Below are 12,747 nucleotides of genomic sequence, written 5' to 3' on the forward strand. Positions count from 1 at the left end.
AAAACACAAACAGGATCTTGCCACCAGTCATTTTGTATAAGCACACCCCAGTCAATGAGTCTCTTTCTCTCGCTCTCTCTCTCTCTCTCTACATCTCTCTCTCTGTCTTTCACTCTCTACGTTTCTCGCTGTCTCTCTCACGCCCCCCCCCCCCCCCAGCCTGAAGCCCACCGACGATACCCTGCGGCAAAGTCTGGAGAACGGCGCCGCCTCTCGCTCTCAAAAGGTCAGGTATCCTCAGAAGATCATTCACACACCTATGAAAGAACAGCCGCAGATTTGTTAAATAAATTCTCAGACGAATGTGCCTCAAAGCCAAAGCACACAGCAAGTCAGCAGCGCATGTGAAAAGACTCCAGTTTTGGCCACACCCCACCAACAATGAAGAACAAACTGCTGCCACACCCACCCAGTCAGAAAGCAGGCTTCAGGCAGGAAGCTGGAGGGTGTTAATGGAGCCTGACAGTCAGTCAGTCCTACAGTCAGTCAGTCAGTAAGACTGTCTGCATCCTGGAGAAACCCTGAAACATTCCACAGCAGAGATTACTGCAGGGGTGTAGGTGGTGTCATCAACATTAGAATTCTGCACTCAATGCTGCCATTGTGCTACTGCCAGGCAGTACGACTCAAAATGGCAAGGACTGAACATCATGTTTGTCTGAGCGAAGAGAAAAGCAGTAATAGGCTACATGTGGCCAAAACTTTTGATCATGCTCTAAATTAGATATTATAATGTGTAAATACATAGCATCCGTGTAACCTCATACTAAAAGGTTCCAAACAGACGCTACACGCTTACAATCTGTTACATTTGAACAGTGGAGATGATTAAAGTGACGTATCTTGATCAAGTAAACAACCATTACAGCATGTGTACACCTGGGCTGTCATATTTATTCAGAACTCAAATATTCAGAAGACAGAAAAAAAAATGTTTTCAAATTGCAGTTTGAACATTTGAATATTTAATGATATCATAGGCAAGTCGTCTAAGGTTTTCCACATTTAAAAATATTACTTCACCATCAGATTGTGCATTTACAAGATAAATAAATCATATCTGAAGTTGTATAGCAAGAGATCAAGATGCACGGAAAGCAAGAACCACCACCAGTTTACCAGAATCCTCTCTGGTGGAAGTCCTCAGAAATACTGTACACCTAGCCCAGAAACGCCTGAGCACTCCAGGGGATTCTGGTCAAGCAGAGTGGGTTTGCACCTCGGTGGAGAAAACTGCGAACAGAAAGCCCTCAGTACTCTACTCTAGCCCAGTGGAGCATCTTGTGTCTTTGCCAAATATTCTCTGACAGGACAGTGCTAATACAGACTGCCAAACTGTCAATGGCCACACTGTACTTTATTTTTTTCCCCATGTTGTTCTACAAAATGTGGTCAAAATAAAAATAAGGATTTAATTGTTAGGCTAAAATATTATAAATTATGATGCAGATGTTGCTTTTTTGTTTATTTCAGGTTTTTGTAAAACACAATTTTGTTTTTCTGTAAATTTACTGCAATAATTATGTAACTTTTACAATAAATATTAGAATATAATATTGAATGCAATGTTCAATTTTTATTTTTCTTCCAGTTGACACCCTCAGTGTACCCTTGTGGTGTCTGTATTGGGCCTGAACATTAGCCTAGCCAATGTTTGTTATGTACATTAGCTTTATACTTTAGCCTAGCCAGTACTGGGTGTGCCGCATTTCCCATAGGTTGGGAATTTATTTATGGAGGTTGACCCAGCGTGTGTGTTGGGGGGTGGGGGCGGGTTGTTTGTACTGTTTATTAAATTGTATTGAAACTATCAAGAGGTTATAAAATTGCTACGCAGACAGAGTTCACGTTTTGTGTTTGAGCACTTAATATTTTATGTTCGGGAATTGTATTTATTTATTTATTTTTACTTTGGCCATGTCAGATGAAAATTAAATCTGTATGGCACTTTTTGCATCAAGCTGTACCAGCAACAGAGAGAATGAACACAATGCAAAAGGAACCCAAACTAAAGCAACTTTTCCTGCGATAACCTCAGTTACAGATACAGTTGAGGCCAAACGTTTACAAACACCTAGGCTAAAAATATTCAGACTCAGTTTTTCACAACTCATTTCATGTTATCATACATTTATTTTGGCAAGTAAATTAGGGCATCTACTTTGTTCACATCAGAGACAATTTTAAAACAATCGATTAGAGACAGATTTATTTCAGCTTTTATTCACTATATCAGAATTCCAGCGGGTCAAATGTTTATATACACCAAGTTGACTGTATCTTAGGAGTTCATTGGGAGTTAATTGGCACCTGTGGCTGTATTTAAGGGCCTACCTTTAGAGCCACTGTCTTTTTGCACTTGATACTGTGGGAAAATTCAAGCAACTTAGCCAAGACCTCAGAAAAAAAAAAATTGTGGACCTCCCCAAGTCCAGTTCCTCCTCAGGAGCAATGTCCAAACTACTGAAGGTACCACGAGCATCTGTACAAACAATTGTATGCAAATATAAAGATCTTGGGACCACACAGACACTGCATCATTCAGGAAGGAGGCAGAAATTAACTCCCGGGGCTGAACGAACTTCGGTCCGAAAGGTTAAAATGAACCCCAAGACAACAACAAAGAAACTGGTGAAGGAGTTGGAGGCATCAGGTACCAAAGTACCTACATCCACCATTAAGAGAATACTACATCGCCATGGCCTGAAAGGCTGTCGCGCAAAGAAAAAGCCCCTACTCCAAGATTGGCATAAAAAATCCAGAATGAAGTTTGCAGGTAATCACCAGGAGGAAAAAAACTGGACTGTTTGACCATAATAATCAGCACTATATATGGAGGGAAAAGGGTAGTGAAGCATGGGGGTGGCAGCATCATGTTATGGGGGTGTTTTGCTGGAAAAGGGACTGGTGCACTTGAGAAAACAGATGGCATCATGAGGAAGAAGGATTATCTAGAAATACTGAAGCAACACCTCGAGACATCAGCTGGAAAGTTAAAACTTGGTCGCAACTGGGTCTTCCAGCAGGACAATGATCCTAAGCATACCTCCAAAGTTGTAACAAAATGGCTTAAAGACAATAAAGTGAAAGTACTGGAGTGGCCATCACAAAGCCCTGACCTGAATCTTATAGAAAATGTGTGGACTGAACTGAAAAAGTGTGTCTGAACAAGGAGGTGTATGTAAACTTTTGACCCACTAAAAATCTGATATAGTACATAAAAGCTCAAATAAATCTGTCTCGTAGCTATTTGAAATGACCTCTAATGGAAAAAAAGTAGATACCCTAATTGACTTACCACAGACAATGTATGGTAACATGAAAATGTGTGGATTAGCGAAAAATTGAGGTTGAATGTCTTTAGCCTTTCTGTTAGTAAGGGTTACAATTATGCCAACCTATCTGAGATGTAGTTTCTCCCTCCTCCTCCTCTCACCTTCTTTTTTTAAAGAATAATTTTTCTATACTCATTTCTGTCAAAAGTGAAAAGTTAACGTTTTCATTAGCTATCTAAGCTAATGTTAACTGGGTGAACGCTGATGCTTGCTAAACGCTAGCTAGCATTAATCCAAATAATGTTGACAACTTTGCAGTCTTTGTTAGGGCAGAGGGTACATTCTTTTGAAGAAACCATGCATAACAATGGCTAAATTTTAGATTTAGAAAAACTTCAATATTCCCTGCACAGATATAGTCCACGACTGTCCTTCCAACCAATGTACCTCACTTTGACATTGACATAAAGAAATAAGCAATTAAATACCAAAAAAAAAAATTTAGGGCCAGGGGAAATTGATTTGGGCGAGCTGCCCAAATAAATTAATCATATGGAGAAACACTGGGTGTGTATACACTAGACTAACTAGTGCAGACACACATCTCCTCAGGAAAGAAATACATTAAAAAGGAATGAAGATGGTAATTCAGTAAGATTAAGTAAGGAAACCAATGGGCCTCAACTTCAAAGGGAATCAAGGCACCCTGTTAATTCACTCACCACATAATATAGATTTCAACCTTTTAATCTCTCCCACATATCTGACCAGTCGCATTGTCCACACATGTACAACCGACTTTCCTGAACTACTTCCCCCACATCACATGGCCTTACCAGCCATAACATATTAAATAGACATTTTAAAAAAAAACACTGAAACTTTCATACACACCCGAAACTCCCCACCGCATTACTGAACCACCAGTACGTCACACTATTACTGAAACACCAGTACCCGGCACCATTACTGAACCAACAGTACCCAACACCATAACTGAACCAACAGTACCCAGCACCATTACTGAACCAACAGTACCCAACACCATTACTGAACCAACAGTACTCAGCACCATTACTGAACCACAAATACCCAACGCCACTACTGAACCAGCAGTACCCAACACCATTACTGAACCAGCAGTACCCAACACCATCACTGAACCAACAGTACTCAGCACCATTACTGAACCACAAATACCCAACGCCACTACTGAACCAACAGTACCCAGCACCATTACTGAACCACAAATACCCACTACGCCACTACGAACCGACCATTACCGAACCCCAATACCCAAATACCATCATAACTGAACCAACAATACCCAGCACCATTACTGAACCAGCAGTACCCAACACCATAACTGAACCAACAGTACCCAGCACCATTACTGAATCACAAATACCCAACGCCACTACTGAACCAACAGTACCCAACACCATTACTGAATCAGCAGTACCCAACACCATCACTGAACCAACAGTACCCAACACCATTACTGAACCAACAGTACTCAGCACCATTACTGAACCACAAATACCCAACGCCACTACTGAACCAACAGTACCCAGCACCATTACTGAACCACAAATACCCTACGCCACTACTGAACCAACAGTACCCAACACCATTACTGAATCAGCAGTACCCAACACCATCACTGAACCAACAGTACCAAACACCATTACTGAACCAACAGTACTCAGCACCATTACTGAACCAACAGTACTCAGCACCATTACTGAACCACAAATACCCAACGCCACTACTGAACCAGCAGTACCCAGCACCATTACTGAACCACAAATACCCTACGCCACTACTGAACCAACAGTACCCAGCACCATTACTGAACCACAAATACCCAACGCCATTACTGAACCACCAGTACCCAACACCATTATTAAACCACAAATACCCAACACCATCACTGAACCAACAGTACCCAACACCATTACTGAACCAACAGTACCCAGCGCCATCTCTGAACCAGCAGTACCTAACACCATCATTGAAAGTACCCAACACCATCACTGAACCACCAGCACCTCACATCATTACTGAACCACCAGTACTCAACACCATTACTGAACATTTAAGCTTTCCAAGCAATATCAGCCATTTGACTTGCTGAGTAAATCATTTTGTTTGTAGAGCACTTCTCTTGCATGGGACGCAAACAGCTCTACACCATAAAATGAGTCATCTCTGGCTTGATGCTGGCTGCAACAGAAGCACTCAGAAGTACAGTATTTGTAGATCTGCACATATACTGGAATGGTGTGTGTGCTCCCTGTGTTTCTGCACTGTCAGCACGTGATGCCCAAATCAGCGTTTCAGCTCCTTTTCCCATCCTGTGGCAGCACTTCTCTCACATGCTTTAGGCATTAATGACATCTCTGAAAACCACACCTTATACAGACTTTTGATAATGCCACCACACTGACACATTAAATATTTTTCAGTGCATGTGACAGCAGCTTCAAAAAGGAGCTGGCAGCAAGTTCAACATAAGAATATATTGCAAACAGGTAGCCTCTTTACCGAAAATTGACATTTTCAATTAGGCAATGGACAACTTAGAGGTTGACCTCACAGGACATTTGGAAACGCTATGAAAGCATTTGTTTATTAGTGATTGTGTACATATCGCCATTGTGAAACCCTCTTGCAAATGATAACTTTACCTGCATGGGAACCTCCCTGATAGTGTTCACCCTTGCATGGCCAGGAAATCCAAACGCACTGATATGCCTTTTGAATGCAACGTACATTTTCCTTATAGCTTGGGAGGCTGTAATGTGGCTTTAATGACAGCCTGTTTCTCATTGTATTTCTTTTTCTCTCCCTGGTTTTAATTTCCTCGTTTTTACTACTGTATTTATTGTGTAGTCTTGTATCCTGTTGTTTGTTTTAACTTTGTTTTTATTCTTTTCCTGAACTGTGAAGCACTTAGTGTTGTATTTTATCTATGAAACAAATTAAAGTTTATCATGGTATTTTCATCGTTGCCAACAGCATATAAAATGTGCCTGTGCCGGTGCCAGGAAGTGACGCTCAAGACAATTGCCAATGTGTACAACTATTCATATCTGGAGGTAAATAATTCCCTAATGACTAAATGACAAGCTTTCGTAAAGGTGAAAAATATTCGTGCCTTAAAGTACATTCCCTTCTAATTGCTCTTAGAGAGCGTGTGACAGTTTCCCTTAACACTAGAACGACGCCATCGGGCTTGGGGGACTTTAAAATTCAAATTACTCCATGCCGTAAATGCTATGTCCTTCTCCTTCCACGACTTTCCTAAATATTTGGTCTTAAAATAACTGTTATTAAAATGAGAAAAAAAAACAACTCAGTAAAGAAATGCATGCAAGTTTGTGCCATTTTCTTCACAAACCCCCCCCTCCAGACAAAAGACAATAGGCTTTTACCTAGGTGCAAACGTGTTTCTGCCTGCTCCGGCACGCTATTCAACCGAGTGACCGGCGCTTTGTTATGAAACGTCAATCAAAATCAAGCGCTATCAAAATTAATTTAGCATTTTTAATCATACGAAAGTAATTTACTGCAATTGTGTGATAAGGCTAATAAAGCATTTAGGGTGGGACGCTGTAGTTATAGAAATAAGCTTACAACTCCGCAGACATAATACCACAGACATATTTTCAGTTTCTCTGAAACGTTGAATAAACTGAATAGAGCAGCTACATGACAACTGCGTGAAATGTAATCGATCTGTGTGCGTGCGGTCCCAGCAAACCACCAAAGCTGCGCGTTCTCGGTGGAATTTATACGCTGTAAAATGTGTATAAAATATGTAAAGGCGCAGTCCAAGGAGAAGGGACGAAGACGCGCTAAATTCTTTACGACCTAAGAAGTGACTTTGCACTTTGTTGCACTTTGTATTTCATTAACAACTTGCATGTTTTTGCGGTTCTCGGTGTTCCTGTAATATGCCTACATACATTTCCCTAAGCCTATATAAGGAAACTGCTATAAATTAGAAATACAAACACTGAAATGGATTCAGTTGTGTTCTTTTTAAAATGTATTTATAGTTTTGCAATTTATGGTTATATAATATTTAAGAAATCAGATCACTGCTGGCGCTGAAATGATCGATGATGTAATGCTGGATACGTCTGATGCCCTGGACATCGTTGTGGCGAGGCCTTTCTATAGTTAAAACATTACAGACCCAGGTTGTTGGCTAATGACACAGCCAGCACTGGCTCGCATGACTCCAGTATGTGACCTGCCCCTCCAACAAGTGTGTGTTCCAATAAATGTTTCAGTACAAGCAGGGGATGCTGTGTCTCCCCATTGCTCTAGACTGCACCCAGCTCAGGTGCAGGCATGGCTGGATTATGGACCGGGCCAGTGGGGCCAGTGCCCTGGGGCCTCCGACTGCCAGGGGGTCTCCAAGCCTCAGGCTGCGCGCAGTGCGTGGGCCAGGTTTACAATGTGAGGGCACCTGGGCCCCTCAGCGCTTGCAGTGTGAGGGCCCCCAGGCCCCTTGGTGTTTAAAGAGTGAGCTGACCACTAGGGCCCGTAGGCCCCTTGGCATCTAAAGTGTGAGGGTCCCTGGGCCCCTCGGTGCTTAAAGCGTGAGCTGACCACTAGGGCCCCCGGGCCCCTGGGTGCTTACAGTGCGAGTTGACCACTAGGGCCCCCAGGCTCCTCGGTGCATACATCGAGCGTAACACCTGGGCCCCTTGGTACATACAGTGCATGCTTAAAACGAGAGCCTCTCTGAGAGTACAGTGCTGTACAACTGAGCCACTGGTTGGCACGCTACAATACGCTGTGACATGATACAATACTCACCAACAAGTAGTCTTCTGCTAACATGATACAGTTGAAGCTCATATTAGCAAGCCTTCGTTCATTTGCTTACCGTAACTAGCTATCCCTTTATTTTAGCTAGCTTCCCATTTTCCCTAGCTAGCTGCCCGTATGATTCAGCTTGTTATCAGAAATTAATTAGCTCATAGGTGTAGATTTTGGGGGGGGGCACAGGGGATACGTCCCCCTCAATATTTAGAACATGTGCATTTGTCCCCCCCAATAAAAACATGAAAGAATCATTTCCACCATAAATTGATGCAGAAAAGGCACAAATTGGGAATAAAAACCTTGTTGAGAGCTTATTAGCAAGCCCAAATGAACAAGAACACAAAATGCACGTTCTGGTGTTGTTACACACTAGCACACTGTTTAGTGGTTATCATTTAATATTGTTGTTGGGGGGCTCCAAAAGACGTGCCCAGGGGTCTCACAGGACCATGATCTGGCCCTGTTTGCAGGAGCTTGACTTCACAAAATACAACTTGGGGAAGTTTTTTTAATGTATCCAAGCTTATGCAAATAAAACAAAGGTAAAGTGGGGCTTCAACAAAGAGGGGGCAAAAAGTATGAACAAACCAACAAAACATGTTAGCCTTACATTTAGTAGTTTTTTTTATTTTATTAGGAGTTCATAGCATGCAGAAGTTCATAATGAAAATCAGGAACTATTTTTTTCATTATAAGAGCATTTTTTCAGTTTGTAATTTACTTAAGTGTCCCTCAGGTAGCGGTGGTGGTGGGGTTCATGTCATACATACTATGCAGTTCAGAGTAAGGACGAGTAACAAATATTTTGATTTTTAAAAACATTTTTCCAATGTCTGAAACCGCATCCAGAGAAGGGGCAATGCTTAGGCATTTTCAACTTAGCTTGACTTACTCGCACAAAATTGGAAAGAGTAGCGTTTACATGTAATATGTATCTTCTACATGTAATATGTAGAAGATTTCACAAGACTTAGTAATTGCACCATCGAGATATACAAGAACTGCAGACAGCTTCCGTTTACCGGTTCCATGGATTCCTACGGAAACTACTCATTGGCACAAGAAGCCAATTCATGGCGGCTGCCATGTTTGACTATGGGCTTTTTGCACCAGAGCGTGCACACTCGGTACCTAAACATGAAGGTTCACGGTAAAGGCAGAGAAATTACGTTAACCGACAGGGGCACGCTCCAAAGCTTTCAAAAGGTCTGACGAACTGTGACTGCTGACTAGCTACAGGATTTAAGAAAGTGGCTCATTGTGACAATGGTATTTCTAATGTGGCTTGTAACATTTCTGCGAGTTAAAGTAATAAATAAGACAATCAATATTTTTTAAAACGAAATCCCTATGGGAAAAAGCATTAGAAATCTGACAAGGGAAACCATGGCTCAAAAATGCGTTCTTACTTCAATGGGGAAATTTGCTTTGTGGCAGCAGAGGCTTATTAAACTGCAATACCTCGAGTAACCACTGGAGTTTGAGCTTCACGGAGCAAGGCAATCCCTGATCTCTTGAATTGCACGCAGTTTCAGCCTGGCTCTTCCTACTACAAAATTCTGAAAAATGTGTCCTGGTGTGGGTGGAGTAGGTGTGTCCATCTCATCTGCATAACGTAATCTATGCGCAAATTATTTATACAGCGCATGCTCGTGAAACTTGGATCAAACTGTCAAACAAGGCGTCGCAAATCAAATATGAATCAAGATTCAGCAATTACATGGCCTATTTCTTGCTGCAAATGTTTTCAGAAACATATTGTGGAATAGGATACAATTTATTAACATACCACTCAGAAAAGAGGGACTCATATCGATTGTGGTGGGACCAGTGTGGAATGCAGAAAAGATCGATAAAACGTTAGATAGCAACACAAAGACGTTTCTGACCTTTTTTCTGATAAAATTACATTTCAGAAATGGTGAAACAACGGTATGGATTAAGTGTCATTATAATGTAGGAATACAAACATGTTTACAGTTTAAAAATGAAATAAGTGATCCAGGGTGTAATTACCCTTTAAGGTTTTTCTTACATAACTAACACCCAGTTAACCAAGGGCACTTTTGGCACAGGCTTTTATAAGTTTATTTTTTGTTGTTGCAAGAATCATTTTAAAATATTTTTCAGCCGTTTGTGAATGCAAAAAAGTATTAAACATCAGCAAAGAATTCACAGATTTCAGTTTCCTGGACTCCCGCACCAGTGACAAGTCTGGCTAAACTGTGAACTCCCCTCTCAGCATGGGAAACTACTCTTAATTGCAAGACTATCACTGGAAACTACTTATAGTGCGTCTTCTATAACAAAATCGGCTTGGGAACTGATATCTTTAAGGTTTGGAAAAAGAGAGACTGAACTGAAGCTTGAACCATCAATCGAAGTTAATATGAATGACTGTGTATATAAATAAATTAGTAATTTGGTAGAACTTTGGCTTTTGTAGCAGCAGCAGCAGCTAATAAACACGACTATAAGGCTGCCACGAGACGCAGGTGTTTAATACATTACATCTACATAATACCTGTGCAGAGAGACGAGTTTAATCAGGCTAAACTTGGTCACGGTACGGGGCTGAGGTGCATCGGATTTGACCACATAACCGGGTGCTCAACTGGAAGATTTACAAACACTTGCAGCCGAAGTAGCGGAGAGCCTGGAAATTGTGACCTTTGGCCTATATTTCGCTACAGCGACCGCTCAAACACCAGTTTCACCGCCGAAGTGAACTTTCTGAAAAAATAGGCTAGGGGAGGTGTGATGAACATTCCAAAAGCTGTTTGTGCAAATACCTTACACTTCAACTCACATCCCCAGAACTCCGGCTAAAACGGCATCAAATAAAAAGACAAACACTCAGAGCACCCAAAGGAGTCGCACACAGGAAAAACGAACGGCGAGAAGCAGAAAGTACCTTCGGAGTCAGTCTGTCTTCACCTCAGAGCTTGGTCTTAAAGAGAAAGTGCGTCGCTAAAAACTGGGTCAACGTACTGTGTTCCTTCCGGAATCTAGCAACTTAGCTGCGACCCGCTTGTCTCTATCGGTCCGGCACCGAGAGTGCCCATGCGGGGAGGTGTGTACGCTCACTTGTGTGTAAGAGTGGGGGCGGAGCTACAGACGCAACAAGGCCTCCTTCAGTTTTGGCAAAAAGAGGGAGGGGATTCACGGACGATGAGGCGTACTCAAAAGAGCGGCCCCTCCTCCCCCGGCAAGTGCTGAGCCCGCTTGTCAATTGGGAAGAAAAGCCGCTTTTATAACTGCTAGCTAGCACAGTGGTTCTCAACTCGGGCCAGAAAGGGCCGGTGTGGGAGCAGGCTTTTGTTCCAACCAGGCAGTTACACACCTGATTCTACGAATCAACCTTTGGAGTCTTTACTAATTAGTAGAATCAGGTATGTAACTGCTTGGCTGGAATAAAAGCCTGCACCCACACCGGCCCTTCCTGGCCCGAGTTTGAGAACCACTGTGCTAGGGAAACAGCAGCGAATGGACGCAAAGCACCCAGCTCTTGACTGCCAGGTCATCAACTAAATACATTATTCTGGCAGCACATAATTCCCAGTGTGTTTCAGCTCATTTGCCCATCCAGTGAGTGCCAGTGCTTCTCTGAAATGCTTCCGGCATTAATTACATCTATGCAAATAATCCATCGCCACACTTATTCCCATCCTCGAAACGGTGTGCAACGGGCTTTGATGTACGTTTTTTTGTCGTTTGGTGGGTGTGTCAGAGGTGTTACCCCATCAGCAGCGACGTGTACGTAAACCCCGCCGTATTAAAAAGGCGGTGAGCACAATGGATCCAACTGGAGTCCTGTACAAATGCGTCCAATGCAGCTTGGTGTATGCAACAATTGAATACATTAGAAGACATGTTTATCGTAAGTATTGTATAGTATTAAACACGTATTTAAACCCATTTCATCAGGCTCCGAAAATTCTTGGAAAAGAACGCAAAGAATGGCCTTTTAGCTGCCATAGTTGCAACGCTTGCGTAACACAACAGGGTGTTCAAGGCACCACCGTTTCCGTTTAAATAAACGTTTCGCTACGTTTTGTCGGGGCTGAACGAGCCCCAGTTTTCCATTACATACGTTCAAGCACCGGTGTGAGGTCAGAGGCACATTTACGAATCACCATCTCCTTATTTTTTTTAGTTAATTATTTATTAGTGTTACCCAAAAAGAATACAATGTTGATTTTTAAAAGATGCTCTTAGAATATGCACCTATGACTTCACTCGACAAAATATTCCGCTTTTATAACTGCTAGTGAAACAGCAGTGAATGAACGCAAAGCACTCAGCTCTTGACTGCCAGGTCGTCAACTAAATACATTATTCTGGCAGCACATAATTCCCAATGTGTTTCAGCTCATTTTCCCATCCAGTGAAGAACAGAATATGCACATATGACTTCACTCGACAAAATAAACATTTTAAAAATGTATGCATTGCATTGCTCGCGACTGCGACTGCCCTTCACATGGGAAAAAAATGATTGAGTGCCCTTCTAGAGTGCCCCTTCATGAGTTTGTCACGCTGTCAATAAATATAAGATGATGTGGTTTCACTTTGGTTCTAGGTGTGAAAATCTATCACAAGACTACATTATTCTCCGGGTCCCATCTAA

At 42.1% G+C, this 12,747-nt stretch overlaps 1 protein-coding gene across 6 annotated transcripts in view; it reads right to left on the reverse strand.

The window, feature by feature from the left end:
* LOC135234752 (sodium- and chloride-dependent GABA transporter 2-like) overlaps nt 1-11,226 on the reverse strand; it is a 44,035-nt gene extending 32,809 nt beyond the window's left edge. For 5 of the 6 annotated variants that reach the window (XM_064299645.1, XM_064299648.1, XM_064299649.1 and 2 more), the window contains exon 1: nt 11,032-11,226. The gene's annotated coding sequence lies outside the window, so the exon portion shown is untranslated. The remainder of the gene's footprint in view (nt 1-11,031) is intronic. The other variant, XM_064299650.1, reaches the window with a different exon arrangement.
* Nucleotides 11,227-12,747: the final 1,521 nt, after the last annotated feature.

Source organism: Anguilla rostrata, chromosome 11 (genome assembly GCF_018555375.3).
Source record: "Anguilla rostrata isolate EN2019 chromosome 11, ASM1855537v3, whole genome shotgun sequence".
NCBI lineage: Eukaryota > Metazoa > Chordata > Actinopteri > Anguilliformes > Anguillidae > Anguilla > Anguilla rostrata.